The following is a 26,511-nucleotide window of genomic DNA, read 5'->3' on the forward strand; positions in this document are numbered from 1 at the left end:
TGTTATAGTATTTTTTTTTACACAACACACAAGCCTGTATTTTAAAAATGATATACAAGACACTCTGAAATATTGAAACTTATTTAAATGCATATCAATCACATAGAAATATGAATAATTCAGTATGGAAAATGACAGAAAATAGTTAAAAGAATGTCTAAAATCACCAAAAGAGTCCCGGTAGTGTGAAGGGTTAAGTGAAGCTTTTCCATTTTTACCGCAGGATATGGCACTATTTTACAAAAGCTAAGAGAGAGATTTTACTGTTATCTTTTTTTATCTTGGTTGTATATGAGTAAAGTGTGTGCAAGAGAGAGATTGAGAGAAAGAGAGTGGGAAAGATAAAGAGGGGGGGGGGGGGGTGAATAGTGTTAAACTGAGGACTGTGCCAGAAATTAGGCCATAAAGTTGTTATTCCACAGAGGACAAGTGCACTTACTGGGCTGAAATATCAGAGTGGAAAATGGAGCACCAAATGTGGCTTTGAGGTGTCTTTCTGCAAACAGTTTGGCATATAAAACGATGCGTATCTGTGTGCTGTAGTGTGTTTTATACATGCTGAGTGGCCAAATGACTGTTACTCTTAAAATACAGGTTTGCTGGCTTAGCATTCAATTGACTACATAGCTAACCAAAGCATTTTTTTTATTTTTATCACACACATAAAAAGGCTCAGCTCCAGTAAAGTAAATGGTGTTTAAAAGACCAATCTCATTTGTGAATTGTCAAAGCTGGAATAAGCAAGGTATATAGGTCTGGATATTATATTTCCTAAATCATAAATAAAAGTATTACAAACCGCAACCTTACCCCAAGTTAATACTGTTAAAACTTATACAATAATTTACATACATCATTTTACATTCTTACAACCCAGCCATTAGCGTTGCACAAGCCAGTGCAATCTTAGTGTTGGTCCCAAGCCCGGATAAATGAGGAGGGTTGCGTTAAGAGGGGCATCCAGCATAAAGCATGTGCCAAATAAAATATGCGGATCAGTAATCAGAATTTCATACCGGATCGGTCGAGGCCCGGGTTACCAAACGACCGCCACAAGAATTGTTAGCCAACAGGGTACTGGTTGAAATTGGGCTACTGTTGGCCGAAGCAGGAGAAGGAGAGGAGGAAGACGTTTACAAAGACAGCAGGAAAAGGAGCAGTGTAGGAGAGTGGAGGGTCGGGTTGGTACTTTAATTGTTGGTACTAAGACTGGTAAAGGAAGAGAGATAGCTGATATGATGTAGAGGAGAAAGGTAGATATGAGAAGGAGAAGGAAAAATTCTGGAGTGAATTAGATGAAGTGGTAAAAGATGTATCTAGAAATGAAAGATTGTTGATTGGGGGCAGATTTAAATGGGCATGTAGGTAAAGGGAACAGAGTTTATGAGAAGGTGATGGGTAGGTATGGCCTTAAGGAGAGGAATGTGGAAGGGCAGATGGTGGTAGATTTTTCTAAAAGGATGGAAATGGCAGTGGTGAACACGTATTTTAGGAAGAAGGAGGATCATAGGGTGACGTATAAGAGTGGAGGAAGGTGCACACAGGTAGACTATGTTCTATCCAGGAGATGCAAACTGAAGGAGATTGGGGACTGTAAGGTGTTGGCAGGGGACAGTGTAGCTAGACAGCATCGGATGGTGGTCTGTATGATGGTTTTAAAGGTGAATAAGAAGAGGAGGAGAGTGAGGACTGAAAGAAGAATAAGATTGTGGAAACTGAAGGAGGAAGACTGTAGTGTAAGGTTCAGGGAAGTGGTCAGACAGGGGCTCAATGTTGGTGAAGAGGTGCTGGATGATTGGGCAACTACTGCAGAAGTAATAAGGGAGACAGCTAGAAAGGTACTTGGTGTAACATCTGGAAATAAAAAGGAAGACAAAGAGACATGGTATTGGAATGACAAAGTGCAGGAAAGGATAAAGAGAAAGAGGTTGGCAAACCAGAATTGGGTTTGACAGAAAGTTGAGAAAAGTAGTCAGGAGTACAAGGAGATGTGAAAGCAGGTGAAGAGGGATGCGGCAAAAGCCAAGGAAAAGGCATATGAGGAGCTGTATGTGAAGTTCGACAATAAGGAAGGAGAAAAGGATTTATATATTGGCCAGGTAGAGGGACCGAGCTGGGAAGGATGTGCTGCAAGTTAGAGCAATAAAGTATGCAGATGGAAATGTGTTGACTAGTGAGGAGAGTGTGTTGAGAAGATGGAGGGAGTATTTTGAGCAGCTGATGAACGAGGAAAATGAGAGAGAGAGAAGGTTGGATGGTGTGGCGATGGTGAATTAAGTGATTAAGAGAATGAAGAGTGGAAAGTCGGTTAGACCAGATGGCATACCGGTAGAAGTATGGAGATGTTTAGGAGAGATGGCAGTGGAGTTTTTACCAGGTTGTTCAACAAGATTTTGGAAGGTGAGAGGATGCCTGAGGAATGGAGAAGGAGTGTGCTGGTACCGATCTTTAAGCATAAGGGAGATGTGCAGACCTGCAGTAACTACAAGGGAATAAAATTGATCAGTCACATCATGAAGTTATGGGAAAGAGTAGTGGAAGCCAGGCTGAGAGAAGAGAGTATTAGAAATAAGTTTATTAGAGGGACCGCGTATGTAGGACGTTTTGGAGACAAGGTGAGGGAGGCTCGATTGAGATGGTTTGGACATGTGCAGAGGAGGGACATGGGGTATATCGGTAGGAGAATGTGAGGATGGAGCCACCATGGTTGGAGGAAAAGAGGAAGGCCAAAGAGGCTGTTTATTGATGTGGTGAAGGAAGACATGTAGGTAGTTGGGGTGAAAGAGGCAGATGTACAGGACAGGGGGTATGGAGAAGGATGATCTGCTGTGGCGGCCCCTAATGGGAGAAGCCGAATCAAGAAGCAGATATTAATTAAAAAGAGAACATATTGTATCTAATGTAGCTCTGGCTTTTGATTACATTTATAGCAAAAGAAATCAAAGATGGTATAAATATAACTGATTTAATGAGAAATTCTGAAAAAAATTCTGCCATCGTCTCATTTCTGATATAAACCATGTGTAAAATTGATGGGAGAATTTACTGTTGTGTATTTAGCTGATTGTAAAGTTAAATGATGAACATCTGCTCAATAACTGTTATTTTGCTGGATGATTAAAGCAATCTATGGCATTTGTTCTTGTTTTTGATATGTAAGCATACAATTCAGGCTGTTCCAATTTTGAAGTACCAAAAATGCAATACACAGCTATTTACATTAAACTACCACTCAAGATTTCCAACACATGTAAACCATATCTTTATGGAACTTGCTTTGTGTACAGGAACATTGTCCTGCTGGAGTAAATTAAAGTCTCCTAATTCAAGTAAAGAGAAAACCTAATGCTACTGCATCCAATAACATCCTATCCAACTTTGTGCCTCCAAATTTGGTAAGAACCACACACGGCTGGAAAAGTCCTGTGATACTGATTTGTGTATCCATATGGTGTATATACAATAGGTGAGAGAAAACAGCCCTGTGAAGTAGCTGTCATTTTACATCACAGATATAAGAGGAATGTATGGTTAATTGAAATTTGAATAAATATCATCTTAAAGAGTTATGGCAATATAGCAATAGAATCCAAGTAAAAAAAATAAATATAAATGTTTTAGGAGGTTAAATGTAAAGACTAACAATAATCTATATAATACTTCTGCTTGTAAAACAGCACTTAGTTATTATAGGTAAGATGTCCATGACTGTATGTATTGAATATGAGTCTAAATCATAGCACCACTCACTCCTGTTGTGTGTTTTGAAGCTTTTTTGAAGTGCAGAAATTGGAGCTAGAGTCTGCACAGCAGATACTGTACAGTTGGAAATTGGGAAGTGGATCCATCTCTCTCCAAAACACACCTTCATTGCCATTTACAAATACAAGTGTCCGTGTGTGACTTGATGCGGAATATTGGCACTGTGGCAAAAACAGCATGATTAATTCATATGTGAAATTATAGTCACTTCATTTCTGCAAATATTTTGATTTACTGTTGGCAAGAAAAAAAATGGAGAGCTGTAAATTATGACTGGCGGGCTATTTTTTATTAGCTCTGCCTATCTAAAGAAGTGTTCTCATTCTGTCAGTGCAGTTTGTATAAAAAATAGAAAGACTCTTTGGCATTAAAAATAAATCGTGTTAGTTGCCATGGTTCATGCCGTCACTTTGTTCATTAATGCCACATAGTTAGTTATAATATCAGTACAGGGAGCTAGCTTAAACATCAGAAAGAAAAATATCGAGACATTTTTTTTTGTCCTTGGCGGGCCTGTTAGAACAGTTTACAGAAGGAAAAACATCTTTTAGGAACATTTTACATCTGGACCTGTAAAAAATACTATTATGGAAGTTTGGCTCAGTCTCTAAACATTAACATGGGAATGGGCGGGGTTAAACACAGTATGCTGCAGCTAACCGCTAGAGGGCCTCAGAGACATTTTGGCTTCCTATTGACTCTGTGATGTACGTCCATATACAGATATTAATAAGTTTACCAAATGAACACATCTTGATTTGACAATTTTATCACACAATTTTTACCACAGAAATTCTGTAAAAAAAAATCTGTAAAATACTGACAGGTCGACAGTCTACAGGTTTTTGCTAGGATTTAGATCAAGCCTTGGTCATTTCAAAATTTAATTATTTTTTTTTTTGCTGACTCGCATTTGTTATTTGGTTGCTTGTCATGATGGAAGGTAAACATTTATTTTCTGCTGTATTGGATTAGAAATAGATTGATATTTGGCGTTATCTGTTGATGTTTTCTCTATCATTACTAGAGCACAGTCCCATATTGTATGATACTTCCACCTCCGTTTGCTGAAAAAGTTCCCCCTTGGTCTTATCAGGCTGAAACACATTTTACATTTTGGTTTGTTAAAAAAAATGTTTATGAGAAATTGATTGTGTTTGGCCACCCTCACCCCATAACCTAGACATGTGACGAATACAAGCAATTGCTGTCACATGCAAAGAGTAATCAGTACTTGCCAGATATTTCTGCAGTTCCTTTAATGTTGCTGTAGGTCTTTTGGCAGTCATGCTGGTAAATGTCCTTCATGTTCTTTTTGTCAGAGGGTAATTGGAAATTAGTAATTTCTTTTGTGATGCATTTTCTCTACTTGTGGAAGAGGATCTTCTCAATGGTACATGTAATGCTTGAGAAATTATTTTACGCCCTTTTCCTTTTAACTGTCATACATGTTATTATATACTCTGCCATGAAACATCAGATGGAACCAAAAAGAGTTCAAGAAAACAGAAACAGCTGATTATTGTATGATTACCTTGATAGAATTCTGATCAAAGGGTATCTGCAAGAGTGAAAGGGAAAGTTTATAGGACTGTGGTGAGACCTGCGATGTTGTCTGGTTTAGAGACAGTGGCATTGAGTAAAAGACAGGAGGTTTTTGTTGGGAGTGGCAAGTATGGACAGGGTTAGAAATAAGTTTATTAGGGGGACAGTACATGTAGATGTTTTGGAGACAAGGTGAGGGAGGCGAGATTGAGATGGTTTGAACATGTGCAGAGGAGGGACATGGGGTATATTGGTAGGAGAATGTGGAGGATGGAGCCACCAGGAAGGAGGAAAAGAGGAAGACCAAGGAGGAGGTTTATGGATGTGGTGAGGGAAGACATGCAGGCTGATAGTTTAAAAGAGGTAAATTTAGAGGACAGGGGGGAATGGCGATGGATGATTTGTGGTGGTGACCCCTAATGGGAACATCCGAAAGAAGAAGAAGAAAAAGAAGAAGAAGAAGAAGAAGAAAAAGAAGAAGAAGAAGAAGAAGAAGAAGAAGAAGATTACATTGATACAATGATGAATGACATCTCTTGAACATCACTGGTGGATGCAGAAAAAAAGTTTATGAATGTGGACTTTAAATGTCAATTTAAGGTTCCTATATGTACATCCAATATACCTCCTGTCATATCATGACTTTTCTAAATTGTTAATAATTTAATTAACCTTTAGCATAATTGTTTTATATTTTTTTATATCCAGTGATGTGTAAAGGCTTTGACTATTTGCTCTTGACTGTTGACTTTGTTTTTTTGCAAAAATGTTGCACAGGTGCACTTTCTGTTGTTAGTTTAGAGTTATTTGTACTTCTTGTGTTCCTTTTGTTCATTTATGATGTTTGCTGTAGCACCTTAGTCCTGGGGGAATTATATTTACATATATATATATATATATATATATATATATATATATATATATATATATATATATATATATATATATATATATATATATATATATATGGCCTGGTTTCTTCCTCAGAGAGTGGTTTCTCATTGCCACCCTTTATTTTTTTCATTAGGGGCCTGAATTTGTTGTGACAAGCTGTGTTAGACAATGTTCTGTGCAACCACTTTAGAACTCGACCATTGGAACTTATATACAATTTTAAGCTATGAAAAAACAGTTTAGTACCAGTTCAGTCTGCAGTTAGGTAACACAAAAGACTGTTTTAACATTATTCTTTACAACCTGTTATTGCTAATATATCAGTGTTCTAATTTAAATTAATCAAGCTTGCAGCCTTTTTATTAAACGATAATTTTGTTACATTGGAAATTTCTATTGACATGCAAGTCTGGAATTTTCCTATTAACTTATCAGAGGTTTTATTTAAACTTGCAAGCATTAACCTTTTATTAGAATTCACTTTCAAACATAAATTTTTAATAACCATACAAAATCATAAAATCATGCACTCTTAATGCTATAATTTCTTGCAGAAGAACCTTTGAGTATTTCGAGATCAAATACAAAATGGTTTTATTGTACAAAACACGAACTCACAATATACAGTAAGTAAAGTAAACAGAACTTACAGAGTCAGTGGATAGAGTCATGGGTGTAGGGTGCTTGGTGATAAATGCATAATGAATTGCACAATGCATAACCTTTTATACCCCTGAGCCTCTTTGAAATGCATCATGACCAGAGTACCAGATAAAAAAGACACATTTTATGGAATCATGGACCCCCAGCTGTGCTGCTGACTCCGGGGTACTTTATGTTAATTAGGTTCCAAGCTAAGATTACATAGTATATAGGAATAAAAAGGCACAAGGTCTCTCTTGTAGGCCAGGGGGTCCCAGTAGCTATATATGTATTTGTAGGTGTGCGGGATGAAAAAACACACTACAGCATATACTGTAAATGTCATTTTACTATACTATATTCTATAATAATATTTAAGGTGTGAAGAATGAAATTAATACCAAATACACCCTTGGAAGTATTTTAATTAATTATAGTTAATTGTAACCGGGCCTGATTAACAAAGTAATGACACAGATACTAATCTTTACTATACCATATAATAATATGATAATATGTGAGGACCGCAATAGAGAAAGTCATATTCAGTGTCTGTTCTTCTGTACTCTGTCTCTTCTTCCTGGTGTAGGTTTTATATTCTCGGAAACCAGATGCAAAATGATGTTCTTGACCACCTGCTTGTTCCATTTAATTACTGTAGCGGTAATCATGTTGTTTTGTAAAAAGTGTATCAGTGTATGTTAAAGTATATTTCCTGTCTTCCTTTGCATACAATGTTTAATGCCACTGCAATTCATTTGGATAATCTACTAGCTAGCTAACTCTTCTACAGATTATTTTTAATAACTATGAACACAATACTCTCAATGGAAAAGTGCATTTTTTACATTAATAATCATATACTTATAAATTTGTTTCATATTAATACAAGCAAAATTAGTCTACTGACATGATTTACTGTCATAATACATATCACACTAAACATATTTAATAACTAGTCACCACAGTTAATGCTAAATAATCATTAAAATGTAGCACTTCAGTTTCCTGAATGAAGATAAAGCAAGTGGAAGGTTGCACTTGGCAGTAAGACTCTACTTTTGCCACCCAGATGGTGCTGGGTGTTAGAAAGACACGAAATGTGAAAAAACATGTACACTCAAGGCAAGACACCTTAGACTAATCAATGAAGTCAAGGCTTGGGTAAAATACATAAAATAAATAAAATAATATGAGCATAGGTTACTATATAAAACTAATCTAAATACTCAACGCTTTATAAAGTTTATTGCTTACATTACTTTATAGAGTTTATTATTATTATGTCAGCTGTGTACATGTTTGGTGAGTTGTCTGAAATGACAAAGTTGTACATCCCACAAAGAATTTACACTGAGACATGACAGACAGACCTGCTTTGGAGACCAGTGGGTCCTCCACACATTGCATGCTCGGTGGGTGAGTACAGTGAGATAAACCACTACAAAAGCATGTGAATCTGTATGTCACCAGGTAATTATTATTTTTTCCTTTTAAAAGCATATCTTTGTATATTAACAGAGAAGTGTAGACTTTTTCTATTCACTTTATGTATGCATTTTGTGAACAATGTATTTCTACATTTAAATAATAAGGAACCTAAAAGGCGCTTTAAATAAAAAATGAAAAAAGTTTATTTGGTAAAATATAAAGATGACAAGAGACAGATGGACCTTACAATTGGACTGGATTAATCATGCATTCATGTTTGTTTTTCCTACTGGTTAAACATCATAAGCTGCATGCTCACATCTGTGGGGTTTTCTTTTTGCTAATTGGGATTGGTCACAGTGACATTTCAATCAGAAACATTTTTACCCAGTAACTCTAAGCTATTTGAATACAGTAGCTGTGGTCTGTAATTCAGAAATGTGCCTCAGTCTAGTACCAGGAAATTAATGAGGCTTTTATATGAAAAGCACCATACTGCCAGCATCTGGAGCTTTCTAACCATTATATCCAGGTTCTGTGTTTACAAGGCAAATATTCAAATCACAGGGACACACAAAATTCATATTTAATCACTGTCCATTGGGTTGCTCTAGGCAGCTACAGGCTCAATTAGCTCTAAGTGTACTTTAATAGTGATATTAATGTTAATTTTGCTGAAGTAAGTTTAACCCTTTTTTACTCCCAGGACTCTGGTTCCCTGGTGGTCTAGTGGTAAGGATGCGGCCCGGGTTCGATCCCCAGACAGGGAACCAACCCCAGCCATTAGGGTTGGACAAGCCAGTGCACTCTTAGTGCCGGTCCAAACCTGGAAAAATGGGGAGGGTTGCGTTAGGAAGGGCATCCAGCGTAAAAACATGTGCCAAATCGAACATGCGGATCATGAATACGGATGATCCGCTGTGGCAAACCCTAATGGGAAAAGCCGAAAGAAAGTTAAACTCCCAGGACTCTAGTAAATCTATTAGTGTGAGACTCACATATATGCATATAGCATTAGTTTCATTGTACTAACTGAATAAATCATGATTGCTTAATTTAAGATGCTTTAAGATTCATCTTAAGCTTCAGCGTATCCATATATGAGTAGCATTTTGCCATATGGCTTTAAGGCTCTATACTCTTTGTATATTGTGATAACGTCCTACCTGTGGCTTGAAGTGACCAATCGAAGTTGCCTAGCAACTCAAACTTATGTAGACAAGAACAGGAGTTATTTTTGTATTTTTTTTTAAATTCTATTTTAATTTATCTTAAATCAGATGGAACTTATTTACATCTAAATAAAGGCTATGTGTGTGTGTGTCACATAAACTACTAAATTATAGTGTGACATGTTTAAAGATCTTACTCAGAGCTGTCAGTTTGACTTGTGAAAGCATGCCAGTTTAGCCTCTATCACAGAAAACAATTGATTTATCTCCAGAGCTTGTATTTGTCATGCTATACTGCAACATGAGGGCTCTGTATTGCTGCTAGATTGAAAATGTAACCCACAGGTATGTAGTGTGATAGTGTGATAAAAGAAATAGAGTTTTATTGCTCAGTGGATGAGATTTCTCGCACTATGTACTTCAACTTTGTCTTTCATAAATAAGGCTTGATGTCATTTGGGGCATTTTATTATGGTAAAAAAGCAACGACTCCATGAAGATGACACCGACCAGTGATACCCAATTCTCTTACACTTTCTCTGAATTTTAAGTTCAATTAAAAAAATACATTATTGGCATGATAGTTTACATGCAGTGTTGGCAAAAGAATAAAAGTCAAAAGAAAAACTAGAAAATGCAAAACGTAGATAAATCATATAAAGATAAATAAATAAATTGGGAGCAAAATAAAGTGTCACACCCACACACATGCACACACACTCTCTCTCTCTCTCTCTCTCTCTCTCTCTCTCTCTCTCTCTCTCTCTCTCTCTCTCTCTCACTTTCACTGCTTTTTGTTTTAATTAAAGAAGATAAGTGTTAAGAGGATAAGTATTCCGATAAGCAGTGCTCTGCTAACAAGGCTAAAATTACTTATCCACTACTATCAGTTAACAAGAGGTGCAGAAATGCAGAATCAGTGTGTGTGTGTGTGTGTGTGTGTGTGTGTGTGTGTGTGTGTGTGTGTGTGTGTGTGTGTGTGTGTGTGTGTGTGTGTGTGTGTGTGTGTGTGAGTGGGTGGGTGGTTGGATTCATTAGGTTTTACACAGGAAAAGATGTTTTTATCCAGAGACAGTACAAAATAAAAAAAAGATTGACCACCCATGGATTCAACATTTATCCCAAGATATTCTCTAATTTCACTTTTCATTCATATGCTGCTCTGACAGTTACTTGTGTGCACATATTAATATAGCCAAGTCAAGTAAATGAACTTGTAATGTATGCATGGATGTAGGCTACTTTTAATCAGCTATTCAATCTTTATTCTGTGTTGATGAATTAAAAAAAAATATCGATGCATTCACCTATAATAAGAATAATAAGCTGACCAAAATGTAATCAACATTGCTCAGATGCTCCCAATGCCAATGAAATCTTTTTTTTATGGACTTTAGAGTGATGAAGTTCTTGATTTATGTGATGTGTATTGCTGTTAAAATGGCATTCTAGATGTTTCTTTTGTGAATTTATAGCCCCGAACATGAATTTAAACATAATATAATGTCACATTAAATTTTCAGAAAAGTACATTAATTTGGCTCAGACACCACAAACTCCTGTACAACTGTCTGAGTAGTTATTAAATGTATATTTATATCTGAGGTCTGAATACTGATGTGTGCAATTTTTCTTATCTCTGAATAGTGCTGCTTAGTGCCAGTTTGGTTGCAAGTGTGTTCTAGTAGTATACTGACTTTTCAAGGCCAGGGCTAGCCACGGTTACAACTGGTATCAAAGTGTAAAACTTACCAGCCCCTTGCTGAATAGCTGGTGGTAATTCATCTTTTAATGTAAAATCAGGGAAAAGATGGCAGACTCTATAATAATTATTTTACATAATTAAATCCCAGCAGTTTTATAAAAAACAATGAAAGAATTGTTCACAAACCAGCTTCTGAAAAGGTACAAGTGGATAAGGCTAAGGAAAGAGACTGAGAGTCTGAGACTTCGTTGGCAATCCTGTTTAGCACAGCATGTACGCACAAAAAGAGGATGTCAAATCCCCATAGTTTCTATCAACAGGGAGTCTCACAATGCCAGCATCACATGAGTTGCAGGCCCAGTATTCTGCCACTAGCTGACCACTGAGGCTTATAAACCCAAGAAAAGGAGGTGGGGTGGGGAACCAACAGGGGAAATATAGAGATTTTCCTGGAGCTGTGCAGCTGGCATCCCAATCTTCCCCCAGGGGACACTGGATCTTGATGACAGCCTGACACTGCCATGGCACAGAGGGAGGTGCGAGGGCTGGGGATGATTCAGATTGCTAATGAACTGATAGTGGGAGGGTAAGTGGCACGCTTACAAAGCAGCAGTGGTTTAATTGGAACTACGACCTTTTTTTAGCATTATTTATGACCGATAACCATTATTGTTTTGCATTGTAACATTACAAAGCAGATAAAAAAACATATTTTAATCTGATTGTTAGGGAATCTTGTTATCTTGTTAGGGAACCAGAATACATGTGGAGGGATGGATGATCTTGTAAAAACATCAATTTAAATGCCCTTTTGAACAAGTTGAGCAATAAGCAACAGTGATCTTTTTGGGTGATGTACATCCATATTTTTTTATAAAGACTTCACACTTGGAAAATGGGTTCTTGATCACTTTTTAAGGATTCATGCTTAACAGTTCTTAGCTTTCAATAGGTCCTAACAGGAATCTATCAGATAGGGGTCGACATTGATCCACATTAATCTTTAAAATCAACTGTGATTCATTTATTTTGTGGGAAGAAAATAACTAAACCGCAAATGATTGGACAAAACAAGAATAGCCTTACTTGTAGAAATGGGTGTCACATAACAAAATATGCACACCATGTCACTCTTCTATCTTTATTCGGTTCTATTTGTTATCTCATTATCTCTCAGTTGTATAGCAAAAAGAGCTGAAAAAGAGAGTGGAAGCAAGTTGCTTCTCTATGTACTTATTCTTTTTTTTAAAAGCCATACTTTACTTTGGGCAGTGCATTGGCTTTATGTAACTCTTACTACAGAGTCCAACCATTCACCAACCAATGTCCTGCCAAGAGGGACACTTGATGAAGAGAATTTGCTAAGCGAGCAATCCAAAGTTATTGGTCTAGATATCGAATTGAGCAAATAGAGAGGTATTTGGAAGTTTATGGAGAGTCGGAGGGCTAAACAGACCCGGTCTGAATAGCGCCTGGCACACACACACACACACACACAAACACACACACACACACACACACACACTACTGAAACCATATGGTTGCCTGGCAACTCTGAGTCGTGCTGGTGTTGAGTGTTTAGCTGTGTGATGTGTGGGGTTGTGTGCGAGTATGTGTACACATATACACATATACACGTGCATGAAGTGGAAGGTTCATGAAAGCTTCTCGTTGATGAGTACTTCAGCAAAATCTGCTACAAGCCACGGAAACAAAGTACAGGCACACACACACACACACACACACACACACACACACACACACACACACACACACACACACTTCGCCAGCCTTTCCACGATCTCCTACATATTTTCTCATACACAGCAACAGACTGCCAGAAATTTCAACAGAATTCTCTGAACAATACAAAAATGGAGATTGAATGGAATTAAGCATATTTAAATGTTTATGCTAAGAACATGTTCATATTGTTCACATGTTCCACTTTAGCAGTTTAGGTCAGGCTCCAGTTGCACAAGCTGAAAGTCTTAGTGTGTGTAAGGAAGTGTGTGGTAAAGTTAATGTACCATGGAGGTCTTTATCACTTTAGGCTTTTAGCATCTTCATGATCTTCACCACTAGACACAGTTTCAATCTTCTTGTCATGCCTCTTAGCCCATGTTATCTGTTAAACACGAACACTAAATGGTACTACCATTACTCTCTTTTCTACTACTCTTTTATTTAAGCACTAAAGCAATTTGGACAAACATCTTGATGAACAATAGTTTATAATATAATAGATTTTTTTGTTTTAACTCCTGTATATTGAATAATATGCAATTGGAACTAATCCTAATATGTTGACTAAAGGGTATTTTTTACTGAATGAATGAAATGTGTAGAAACACTATAGAATCAGATAAATAATATATAATCACTAGAAATAGCATTATGCAGTATTATGCAGCAATATTTATTAACGGACTAGGTACACTGTGACTTGGTACACAGTTTTATAGAATAATTAGTTCTGGACACTTTTCTTCTTGTTTCTTTTCTGTAGCCTCCATCCAGTTAGATATTGAATATTCCTTTTTTATTGTCATATCTTTGTAGCTGTAAAATCTATTTTTGCACTTTTTTTGTACTAATTTGTAATACAAAACTAACCATTTATGCTGAATAAATTAAGCACTCCGTTAAAAACATTTTTCAATTAAAAAGTTAATGAAAGCAGCAATTTATCAAAACATGCCATCAGAACACTTTCACCAACACATGCGTATGCAGATAGGGTCCATATTTTCAAAATGATTACATTTTGTGAAAACATCTAATATCTACCAAAAGTAGTAGGGCAAAATGAATGTTTTTTCCTCAATGGCCATGACTCATTTAGGAGGAAAGACATCAATATGGATGTGAATTTAGAGGAAAATTAAGCACAATTTAACAATTTATTACTAACAAGAAACTAAAAAGCTAAAAGGTATTACAGATTTTCTTCCTGTTTGTAAAGGTGATAATCAACGTAAAGTCATGTGATTAAAGAGCTCAGTGTAACCACATGAAAGACATCTGATTAGTTTTGCAAAAGTTAAATTGATGACTTATGCCTGAGAATGTTTTTTCTTTTTTTTTTTTCCTTTTTTTTTTTTAAAAAAAAGGCAGCTGGTATAAATGTTTTTGACTGAAATAGCTATGCTATTTTATATTTATATGCAGTATAAATACTAGTCAAGTCAAGTCAAGTCAATTTTATTTCTATAGCGCTGGTACATCTCTAGATGGTTCAGGATGTTTGCGGGGTCGCCATCTACTTTTTTAAGGGTCTACATCTGCCTCTTTTAAACCAACTACCTGCATGTCTTCCTTCACCACATCCATAAACTTCCTCCTTGGCCTTCCTCTTTTCTTCCTTCCGGGTGGCTCCATCCTCAGCATTCTCCTACCGATATACCCCATGTACCTCCTCTGCACATGTCCAACCATGTCAATCGGGCCTCTCTTACTTTGTCCCCAAAATGTCCTACATGTGCAGCCCCTCTAATAAGCTCAATTCTAATCTTGGCCATCCTAATCAATCCCAATGAAAATCTCCCAATGAAAAACTCCTGCCACTCTTCTCCACTCACTCCACCCTGCCTACACTCTTTTATTCACTTCTCTAACACACTCCCCTGTTACTTTGCACTGTTGACCCCAGGTACTAAACTCCTCCACCTTCTGCACCTCTTCTCCCTGCAACCGCACCACTTCACTGCCCTTCCTCTTATTCACACACGTACTATGTCTTACTCCTATATCCATTCCCCTTCTCTCATGCACGTACCGCCATCTCTCCAGGCTCTTCTCAACCTGCTCCCTACTCTCACCAGAAATTACATTATCATCCGCAAACATCATAGTTCACGAAGACTCCTGTCTGACCTCGTTCGTCAATCTGTCTATCACCACTGCAAACATGAAAGGGCTCAAAGCCGATCTTGATGCAGTCCCACCTCCACCTTCAACCAGTCTGTCTTTTCTCAGCCTGGTTTTTTTCAGCCTACTCTTTCCCAGAACTTCATGGTGTGACTGCTCAACTTTATTCCCCTGTAGTTACTGCAGGTCTGCACATCTCCCTTATTATTAAAAATAGGTAGCAGCACACTCCATCTCCATATTTCAGGCAACCTTTCACCTTCCAAAATCTTGTTTAACCATTTGGTTAAAAACTCCACTGCTATCTCTCCTAGATATCTCCATACTCTACTGGTATGTCATCTGGTCTTCTTGTTCCATAACCAGAAGTAGAATCTTTCTTGAGGAAGCAGGCCATCGAGGTGGTCCCTCCGTTTGACAGAGATTCTGGGTTTTACATCTGTTCCCAAAAGGGATGGGAGGCTGCGTCCTATTTTGGACCTACGTCAGTTGAACTGTTCTCTAATGAGACTCAGGAAACAGATTCTCACCCTGAAACAGGTCGTGTCCCAATCAGGTCTGACTGGTTCATCACGATAGACGTGGGAGGTGGTAGCTCAGTTGTTAAGGCAGTGGACTTTGGATTGGAAGGTCACAGGTTCAAATCCCACCACCACCAAGCTGCCACTGCTGGGCCTTGCGCAAGGCCCTTAACCGTCCCCTGCTCAGTTGTAAGTCATTCTGGATAAGGGCGTCTGCCAAACAGACTGCTGGGTCTGATGGCAGCTGCATCCAATGTGGTGCCTCTTGGCTTCCTCTACATGGTGGCCTCTAGTGGCCGCTCTGCTCAAGGTCTATAAACATCAACTGTCCTCTCAGGTGGGATCTTCTGTCTCAGGTACCCCGAGCTGTGGAGGCTGTGGTCTTTCAGCTGAGGTCGTTGACACCATTCTCCAATCCAAAGCTCCCTCCATGAGGAGGTTGTATGCCACAAAGTGGCCCCTGTTCACTACATGGTGTGGAAGTCACCAGTTAGACCCATTTAAGAAATTCAGTGCTAGAATTTCTTTAAGAACAGATCACCAAAGGGGTGTCTCCTTCCACCCTAAAGTTTCACATGCATCTTTTATTGCATCATATCATGCTCCGCTTGCTGAGCAGTCGCTAGAAAAAAACCTGTTAGTGACAGATTTCCTCTGTGGTACCCTGAGGCTGAGGCCTCAGGTACAATCCAGAGTGCCTGTATGGGACCTGGCCGGTGTCCTGGAGGCTCTGTCTGAGCCTACCTTCGAGCCGTTGTCCAAGGTGCCCTTAAAATATATCCCAATCAAGACTGGTTTTCTACTGGCCATCTTGTCTCTAAAGAGGGTTAGGATCATTTACGCCCTTTCTGTGAGCCCCTCCTGTCTGGAGTTTACCCCTGGCATGGCCAGTCCTGGGGTATCTCCCCAAGGTGCCCTTGGCTGTCCCATGACTAGTCATGATCCAGGCATTCTATCCTCCTCCTATTTAGGCCCAGACCAGGAGAAGCTTAATCGGGTGTACCTGGTGTGAGCACTGGACACATATGTCCACAGAACTGCCTTGTGGAGAAAAGTCATACCAGCTGTTTGTCTGCTATGAGTTGTTTTAAAAGTGTTTTCCTGCCGATAAGCAGACCTTCAGTAGGTGGATTGTGAATGCTATTCACTCCTCTTATGAGTCCTCAGGTCTCCCCGCACTTTCCAGGGTCAGAGCTCACTCCACCCGGATTGTGGCAGCCTCTAAGGCCTTGTCCTCTAGGGTATCTCTCCAAGACATTTGCGAGCTGGTCCACCCCTCTGACCTTCATCAGGTTGTACAGCCTTGACATTATTGCAACTCCTGGCCCCTCTGTCCTTCAACCTAGCTGTTTGGTATTGGACCCAAAGTGTTGTTGATGCAGCTTGAGTTTCTGCAAGGGAACGTCTCGAGGTTACGTATGTAACCCTGTTTCCCTGAGGGAATGAGACGCTGCGTCTCCAGGGTACACTCCCTGCAGTCCTGCAGCACTTCCTTCACATTTGAAGCTAGCGCCGTCTCCATGGCACGTCCTTTTATCGCTTCCTGATTGTGATGTCACCCCGCTGGTGATGTCACATTTTTCTGTTGGACAGATTGCACACGTGATTCAGAGGAACATGGAAATGCAGAAGCGTTTCCAAAGCATTTTTTTGACACAGCATCTCGTTTCCTCAGGGAACCAGTGTTACATACATAATCTAGAGACATTCTTAACATAATTTCACTTGCAAGTGTAACAAGACCATATTGGGAGTATATGGGTTAAACTGGAAAGTGGGTCATTCTTTGATTTCTATTATACTCATGTTTAGGTTTTCAACAATGATAAAAAAATAAATAAACACACTGTTTCCAAATGAGTGGTTCATTTAACTACAATTGGGTTGACAGTTTTCCAGGTTTCTCTTTAAAATATCTCCTGATAAATTCTGACATTAAAACTTGATACAACAAAGCCTTTTCCCACAAGGCTCGATACCATTCTTGACAGACGTATCTTCATGGATGAGTGCTCGTCAACTAAAAGTGAACCCCAGCAAAACAGAACTGCTGGTCATCCAAGGTGAAATATCTCCAAGTCAAGATCTCCGAATAACTCTTCATGACTCTCTGCTCTCCCCTTCAGCCACTGCTCGTAACCTGGGTAACTATGGACAATAAACTGTCCTTCTTCTCACATGTCGCTAATGTGGCTCGTTCCTGTCAATTTCTTTTTTACAACATCCGAAGGATTCGACCATTTCTGTCCACACAGGCTGCCCAGGTGCTTGTTCAGTCTCTGGTCATTTCAAGACTCGACAACTGCAACTCTCTGCTAGCAGGTCTTCCCCTGAACACTATTTGTCCACTGCAAATGATCCAAAACGCAGCTGCACAACTTGTGTTCAATCTGCCCAAGTTCTCCCACACCACCTCACTGCTGCGCTCCCTTCACTGGCTTCCAGTAGCTGCACATAGATTTAAAACACTGATGCTTGCCTACAAGGCCAAAAATGGACCAGCACCATCTTACCTCAGAGACCGCATCACATCTCGCATTGCACCACACTGTCTGAGATCCTCCAGCACTGCTCGACTGGTACCACCTTCTCTCGGAATAAGAGGTTATACTTCAGGCTCTTCTCTGTTCTGGCACCGAGGTGGTGGAATGAACTACCCCTAGATGTCCGTACAGCTGAGTCCCTGGCTATCTTTAAGCAACAATTGAAGACCTACATAAGTTTGCTTTGTATATTTATATTAGGTTTTAATCTTGCATACCAGTGTAGATTTATTAATTGCTAGAGACTAAAAGCACTTTTGTAAGTCGCTCTGGATAAGGGTGTATGCCAAATGCAAATGTAAATGTTTTCTGAAAATGTGTAACAGTCATTTACTTTGGCAATCACTATTTCACCCAGCTCTAATCTACTGAATTATATTGGATTACATTAGTAAATTTGATATGCAACGTTATAGCTAATTAAAGTACTAGCTTGCATGGCTTTTAAATGCATTTAATAGCAACCTTTTAAAAAACAACAATAGTGTTAAACACTAGTAAAAAATAAATATTTACTATTTATTATAATAAATATGAATATAAACATAAAATATAAAAAAAAATATGACAATATAATCTATTAAATTTGGAACATTTTGTTTTATCTAGCAGTTTCTACAGAAACAATATGCACAATTGTCTATTTTGCGATCTGCATTGCTAACTGTGCGATCTAATGGCTTATATTGACTTGCAGCTGACAGTAATTTATTGGAAGTGTACATAAAAGTTAAGACGGCATTAAAATAGATTTTTTTTCTTTCGGCTTCTTCCATTAGGGGTCGCCACAGCAGGTCATCCGCATGTTCGATTTGGCACGTGTTTTTACACTAGATGCCCTTCCTAACGCAACCCTCGCCATTTATCCGGGCTTGGGACCGGCACTAAGAGTGCACTGGCTTGTGTAACCCTAATGGCGGGGTTTGGTTCCCTGACCAGGGATCGAACCCGAGCTGCAGCAGTAAGCGCCAAATCCTAACCACTAGACCACCATGGAACTATTAAAATAGAAAGTTAAATAATTATATAACAGGGGGTAGGGTTAGATGAATCACAGCTACCAACAGTGTAAAAATCAGGCACACAAATGTTTATGGACCATTAAAAGTAATGGGTCAGTGGGTGGTCTTGGTGCAGCTTGCTTGTGTGTAACGGATAATTGACTTTTAGTGCAATTTATCACCTTAAATAGTAAAGATTTTTCTGATTATAATCTGTATGAAGAGCCATTTAAGTGAATTAAATATCCCCAATCTCCACTTGCCAAAGTAAAAACATGGTTGGCTACACTCTACCTAGTTCTTTTTTATTATTAATATTATTATTAATAATAATAATATTAATAATAATAATAATAATAATAATAATAATAATAATAATAATAATAATAATAATAATAATAATATTATTATTATATTACACTGGACATAAATAAAAGATAATAAAAAAACTGAAAGTAATTCAAAAACGACATTTATTACACTGATAGGTAATTGAAAGAGTGTATTATTATTTTATTTTTGCCTATGAAATACTAAGAAAGAACAATAATTTTTTTTTACGTTAAAATGTATTTGAGTGCACATATTCAAATCAGCTTCTTTCACTCTCTGCAGTCACTGACTCAGATGCACTGAAACTAAGTTTTTAATTCATGCTGTTATCTGCAATCTGCCATTCCGCATGTTTTGCAGCATTTCTACTCCAGTGCTTATCAGTGTCATAAATAAGGTGTTAAGTATGCCAGTAAAAGCTAACAAGACCCTAAGAAACTCTCAGGAAAGGCAAGAAGTGGAAGGAAAATTGTAAACAGGGGGAGTTAATTATAAGGATTCAGTCAACTAGAAAATGAGTGTATAGCAGGGGTTATTGCCATGTTCAAATCATCACAGATTATGGGAATTACAAGCGTCTAACTGGGAAAAACAAATCAAATGGCACTCCATGTACATTTTACACAGCTAGAAGTATATATTTCTAATATTTTGAAAATGACTTGCGGAAAATAAGTGAGAATGCGAAGCATTAGATTTTACTTTTCACAAACTAATTAGTTATATAATAAGTAAAAATTTTTTGCATGTTTCTGGGAATAATATTCAACCCTCTCTTTTATTAGGTTTCATATCCAAAGAGTGACATGGCCTCTTTTATAAATTAATGTGTTGATTTGGATGTATGTACTCTAATCCCCCACACCCAACGTGATAGTAGAAGTAACCAGGTTTTAAGTTTCAGGGTCCTGCTACATAACAGAGTTCACAATGCTTTCGATCTTCATAAGAGCTTGATGACGACAAGCCACAAAAATAGCCCCAATGCATCAGTGATGGACAGCCAAATTTTCTTTTGGACATCAGGACTTTTTCTTTGCCAGAGTTTTACTGCACTTTAACCGCTATACACTGAAAATGCAGCACAGTTCATGACTGAAATAAATAGCGTGCCGCACGGCGACATGTACACTTACTGTCGTATTTCTGTTTGAGCGAAACAAGAAATGGTAGATAGATTAAATTCTTTCCTGGGGACTGAAGGGAAAGTCATAGAAATGTTTTTAGGAATTTCTTTGAGTTTACGAGGCTACAGCCTCTGTCAGGATTGTGTTCTTTAATTGTATTTTTCCTCACTGACTGAGACACAAAGTTTCATTGCTCATGGACTATCTGAGCAACAGAAGACATCTGTGAAACAACAGAACTGTGGGACCCCAGAAACCAGTCTATCTTCCTCTTCATCTCTATTTATCAGAAAAATTTATCAGACAAACAGCCAATGCCAAATGCAGAAGTTCTCTGATGACTCCCCATTACAGGTTACATTCATAATGAAGATGAGTAAGGGCAAAGACTATGTGAAAAATCGTATGATGCACAGGATACTTTACATATTTGTCATGAGGGAACAGATATTTATACACAATCATGCCACTGGTGAAAAACACTGTCATAGCTTAATGCAAGCAGGAGAAAGGAAATGCTGATTGATTCCTGATATAGAACCTGTTAAAATAGTAAACACCAAATAAAGATTTTACAGTGCTACAATTTACAGCACAACAAAATAAACTGGATGGATAACAGATGCTATTGAGGAAAGGCCAGTACATGTCTTATTTCGATAGGGGGCTCATGTCTTTCAATGCCTGTAGCATACATTAAATGTTTTTTAAATAAAAATATTTTGTACAAAAAAGGTTCGCAGCTCTGAATTGTTTTCCAGTTGGTTGAAGAAAATCTTATTTTAAATATGTATAATTCTGTTCGAAATCGTATGCAGTCATGCACATGTGTAATGAAATATTTTAATAATTTAGACAATATTGGATCTTCAGTGAAACAGTAAGTGTGGTTACAGTATAATAAAACAGGAAGAAAACACATTTGTTATGGCAACCATTTATTTAACAAAATCTATTGAAAAAATAAATATACCCTCTTTATATATCCTATAACTGTCACCAGTCTCTGGCATCTACTGAGATTTTTGCTCAATATTTAAAATTCCCTCAACTGTGTAACACTTAAAGGGGATAAATTACATCACCTTAAACTATCTACTTATCATTTTAAACAGTGTGTGAATGAAGACTGGAAGTTAACATTTAGAATTATTTTAGGTTTTAGACAGAAATTGAAGATTTATCTGTACCTTTTTTGTGACAATAAAAAGATCATATGAAAAAAACTAATTTATTTGTTTTGTATTTATAGATTTTAATTAATTTAAACTATGCTTAATATAAAGTAAAAGAATGAAGCTCTTCACACTAAACTCCATTACTGAACATGTGCATGCAGGACAGCCTTTTAAGCAGTATTGCAAGTTTAATTTTAAATATTAAAATGTAAGAAATCATTCTTATTAATAATTAAAAAGGCAGATTCTGATGCCCCATCTCATAATCATTCAGTGTTGTTACTGCTAACATTTGTGATTCATTCATTAAGGTTTTTATGGGTTTTAAATCTCTGCTATAGATTTCAAGTCTCTGCTTCAAACTTACACTTTATTATTTATTATTACATTGTAATTTTTGTACTCTTATTATGCTTCAATCATACTTTTATTTAATACCTTTGAATCCGAAACTTCACTACATGAGCTGTATAAAACTGTAAACAGAAGTAATTTACTAGCACCATCTAGTGTTGTGCTGTTTACAGGTTGTTGCTGTTGTTGTGATGCTTGCAAGGTTGTGTATGCTGTCAGTTTAAACACACATTAAAAAACTTTCGCCAGATATCTGATTGTGTATTACAGACCTGAGACAGAGCACAGCTTTTGTTCAAAGTAATTTAGATGTTTATGCAACCATATTAACTGGCAATAGTTATGTAAGATGGAAATGTCAAAGGCACATACAAACAACTATAGGATTTTATTAAATTCTGGTTCTGCTTTTCTTAACCTTATTGCAATTTCCATCAGTAATTATTCTGAGGTTTCTGTACAAGCTCTCATTGTGTTTGTGTGGTTTTTGAGTGAGTGAGTGAGTGAGTGAGTGAGTGAGTGAGTGAGTGAATAAAAATCTAAATAAACTTTCTCAGTATTTCTCAAAACAGGAACTGGAACCTACATTTGTTTTTGAATATAAGCTATAAAGGTTATTGCTTGATGCTAATGCTAATAAGTGAGAAATAAAATGTTGTTTTGATACTTGACGCCAGCATCTCCCATTGTCAGGGAACCACCACCCACGCCTCCCTCCAAGGCTCTAACTCTCACTGCTTTAAATCACCTACCCCTGTTCCCCATCACCTTTCCCCTTTATAAGGTCCAGATTCAACCTTGCTCACTGTCTACCGGAAGCACTCAAGATAGGTTTGCCCTTAACGGTTCACATTGGCGATCATCCCTAGACTACCCGCAATGCAAAGATTTAATGTAACCAAATAAATGCTGCCTATATTGTCAAATATATAAGGACAAACGTTTGTAGACATACGATTTGTCTGTGTTTTTTGAACAGCCCATTCCACCCGCATTACGGATTCTACCCGTTTTACGGATCATACCCGCATTCCGGGTTCCACTCGTGTTACGGATTCCACCCGTTTACGGATCCTACCAACATTATGGATTCCACCCGTGTTGCGGATTCCACCTGTTTTACGGATCTTGCCCGCATTCTGGATCCTACCCGTATTACGGTCGTACTTATCGATCAAAAATCCTTTTAGACAATTTTTTTAATGTCAAATTTTCTTCGAAGTTGTATGCAGTCATGCACATGTGTAAGTACACCCCATGAAATATTTCACTAATTTAGACAATATTGGATCTTCAGTAAAACAGTAAGTATAGTTACAGTATAATAAAACAGAAAGAAAACACATTTATTTAACAAAATTAATTAAAAAAATAAATATACCCTCTTTATATATCTTATAACTGTCACCAGTCTCTGACATCTACTGAGATTTTTGCTCAATATAAAATTACTTCAACTGTGTAATGCTTATAAGGGATAAATTATATCACCTTAAACTATCTACCTATCATTTTTAAGAGTGTGTGAATGAAGACTGGAAGTTAACATTTAGAATAATTTTAGGTTTTAGGCAGAAATTTGAGATTTGACTGTACCCTCTTTGTGACAATAAAAAAGATAATATGAAAGAAACATGAATAAAAGGTGGAGAGCGAGGAATGAAAGAAAAATAAGATGGTGGAAACTGAAGGAGGAAGACTGCAGTGAGAGATTCAGGGAAGAGGTCAAACAGGGGCTCTGTGGTGGTAAAGAGGTGTTGGATGATTGGGCAACTACTGCAGAAGTGATAAGAGAGACAGCTAGAAAGGTACTTGGTGTGACATCTGGAAATAAAAAAGAAGACAAAGAGACGTGGTGGTGGAATGAGGAAGTGCAGGAAAGCATAAGGAGAAAGAGGTTGGCAAAACAGAATTAGGATCGACAGAGTGATGAGAAAAGTAGGCAGGAGTACAAGGAGATGCGGCAGCAGGTGAAGAGGGATGTGGCAAAAGCCAAGGAAAAGGCATATGAGGAGCTGTATAAGAGGTTGGACACTAAGGAAGGAGAAAAGGATTTATACCGATTGGCCAGGCAGAGGGACCGAGCTGGAAAGGATGTGCTGCAAGTTAGAGCAATAAAGGATGGAGATGAAAATGTGTTGACTAGTAAGAAGAGTGTGTTGAGAAGATGGAGGGAGTATTTTGAGCAGCAGAACGAGGAAAATGAGAGAGAAGGTTGGATGGTGTGGAGATGGTGAAGCAGGAAGTGGATAGGATTAGTAAGGAGGAAGTGAGAGCAGCAATTAAGAGGATGAAGGGTGGAAAGTCGGTTGGACCAGATGACATACCGGTAGAAGCGTGGAGATGTTTAGGTAGATGGCAGTGGAGTTTTTAACAAGATTGTTTAACAGGATTCTGGACAGTGAGAGGATGCCTGAGGAATGGAGATGGAGTTTGCTGGTACCGATTTTTAAGAACAAGGAAGATGTGCAGACCTGCAGTAACTACAGGGAAATTAAGTTGATCAGTCACACCATAAAGTTATGGAAAAGAGTAGTGGAAGCCAGGCTGAGAGAAGAGGTGACCATTTGTGAGCAACAGTATGGTTTTATGCTGAGGAAGAGCACCACAGATGCATTATTTGCTTTGAGAATGTTAATGGAGAAGAATAGAGAAGGTCAGAAAGAGATGCATTGTGTGTTTGTGAATTTAAAGAAAGCATATGACAGAGTGCCGAGAGAGGAGTTGTGGTATTGTATGAGTAAGTCAGGTGTGTCAGAGAAGTATGTGAGGGTGGTGCAGGATATGTATGAGGACAGTGTGACGGCAGTGAAGTGTGCAGTAGGAACAACAGACTGGTTCAAGGTGAAGGTTGGACTGCATCAAGGAGCAGCCCTGAGCCCTTTCCTGTTTGCAGTGGTGATGGACAGGTTGATGGATGAGGTCAGACAGGAGTCTCCGTGGACTATGATGTTTGCGGATGATATTGTTATTTGTGGTGAGAGTAGGGAGCAGGTTAAGAAGAGTCTGGAGAGGTGAAGATACATGCTGGAGAGAAGGGAAAGGAAAGTCAGTAGGAGTAAGACAGAGTACATGTGTGTGAATGAGAGGGAGGGCAGTGAAGTGGTGCAGTTGCAGGGAGAAGAGGTGGAGAAGGTAGAGGAGTTCAGGTACCGAGGGCCAACAGTGCAAAGTAATGGAGAGTGTGTTAGAGAAGTAAAGAAAAGAGTGCAGGCAGGGTGGAGTGGGTGGAGAAGAGTGACAGGAGTGATTTGTGATAGAAGAGTATCTGCGAGAGTGAAATGGAAAGTTTATAGGACTGTGGTGAGACCTGCGATGTTGTATGATTTAGAGACAGTGGCATTGAGTAAAAGACAGGAAGTGGAGCTGGAGGTAGCAGAGCTGAAGATGTTGAGGTTTTCGTTGGGAGTGACGAGGATGGACAGGATTAAAAACTATTTTATTAGGGGGACAGCGCATGTAGGACCTTTTGGAGACAAAGCGAGAGAGGCGAGATTGAGTCACAACATTTGTGATTCATTCATCAAGGTTTTTATGGGTTTCAAGTCTCTGCTATAGATTTCAAGTCTATAGGATTTTATTAAATTCTGGTTTTGCTTTTCTTAACCTTATTGCAATTTCCCTCAGTAATTATTCTGAGGTTTCTGTACAAGCTCTCATTGTGTTTGTGTGGTTTTTTCTCATGATTCTATTAACAATCTCAAAAATATTTTTGACTGGGTAGTGAGTGAGTGAGTGAATAAAAATCTAAATAAACTTTCTCAGTATTTCTTAAAACAGGAACTGGACCCTAAATCTGTTTTGAATATAAGCTATAAAGGTTATTTCTTGATGCTAATTCTAATAAGTAAGAAATTAATTGTTGTTTTGATACTTGATGCCAGCACCTCCCATTGTCAGGGAACCACCACCCACGCATCCCTCCAAGGCTCTAACTCTCACTCAGCCTCTTAGCCTAATCTAGCTACTGGGAAGGCTCTATCCTGGGCCAGCGTGTTGTGGAAAACCAAAAAAAAAAAAAAAAAAAAAGAAAACACCCGTTTTAGGGATCCCACTCGCATTCCGGGGTCCACCCATATTACGGATTCCACCTGTTTTACGGATCCTACCCGCATTACGGATAACACCTGTATTGTGGATTCCACCCGCATTCGGGATTTTATCCGTTTTATGGATTCCACCCGTTTTACAGATTATACCCGCTCTCCGGTTCGTACTTATCCTCAAAAATCTTTAAAAAAAAGTCTAATTTTGTTCGAAATTGTTTGCAGTCATGCACATGTGTAAGTACACCCAATGAAATATTTCATTATTTAGACAATATTGGATATTTAGTGAAACAGTAAGTATAGTTACAGTATAATAAAACAGGAAGTAAACGCATTTGTTTTGGCAACTATTTATTTAACAAAATCTATTGAAAAAATAAATAT

The 26,511-nt window shown here is 38.0% G+C and overlaps 1 long non-coding RNA gene across 1 annotated transcript; it reads left to right on the plus strand.

Annotated features, from left to right (window-relative positions):
• Nucleotides 1-1,396: 1,396 nt before the first annotated feature.
• Nucleotides 1,397-26,112, plus strand: LOC310726535. Its single transcript, XR_014533784.1, has 2 exons — nucleotides 1,397-1,731; nucleotides 23,947-26,112. It is a non-coding gene; the product is annotated as an uncharacterized lncRNA (long non-coding RNA).
• Nucleotides 26,113-26,511: the final 399 nt, after the last annotated feature.

The sequence above is a fragment of the Silurus aristotelis genome (genome assembly GCF_946808225.1).
Source record: "Silurus aristotelis genome assembly, chromosome: 5".
In the NCBI taxonomy this organism is placed as follows: Eukaryota; Metazoa; Chordata; class Actinopteri; order Siluriformes; family Siluridae; genus Silurus; species Silurus aristotelis.